Raw genomic sequence first — 680 nt, 5'->3', positions numbered from 1 at the left:
CAGCCTGACATTTTATTATTTTGATGGTGGGACAGGACCTGGTATTATTTCAACAGTCATTGCGGTACTCCAACTCATTTCAACAGTCACTGCGCAGTCAACAGTAGCTTTGCCAGAAGCCATAAACATGGGTTAACACACAGGTGTGCTACTCCATGAGAAGTCACAGTCTGCCTTCAACTTTGTCTCTGCTGCAGAAGGGATACATTCTGCACAGGCCTAAAACTTGGTGGAGTGTATGTTCCTTGGCCTATCTAACACAGGAATTGCTATGGATCAGAGATGTAATGATGCAGCTAGACAAGGTTCTTTGGGTAAATGTGATATCTTTTATTAGACCAACTAAATAGTTGGAAAAAATTGTTCTTCGCAAGCTTTTGGGAACAAACAACCTTCTTCAGGTATTGGAGAGAGTCTGTTGTTGGCCTGGGTGCTTTCCTAGGTAGAGTAGAAGCCATATTGGGTAGAAGCCTGAAGAAGGGTGTTTGTTCCCAAAAGCTTGCGAAGAACAATTTTTTCCAACTATTTAGTTGGTCTAATAAAAGATATCACATTTACCCAAAGAACCTTGTCTGCCTATGTTCTTAGACCAACATGGCTACAAGCAACAACCTTGATGCAGCCAGGCCCTTGGGGCAGCTGCCACACATGGGGGAGCAGCAACTTCCAATGCCCTGGTT

Source organism: Alligator sinensis, unplaced genomic scaffold (genome assembly GCF_000455745.1).
Source record: "Alligator sinensis unplaced genomic scaffold, ASM45574v1 scaffold117_1, whole genome shotgun sequence".
In the NCBI taxonomy this organism is placed as follows: domain Eukaryota; kingdom Metazoa; phylum Chordata; order Crocodylia; family Alligatoridae; genus Alligator; species Alligator sinensis.
Note: the sequence above shows the minus strand (reverse complement) of the source record.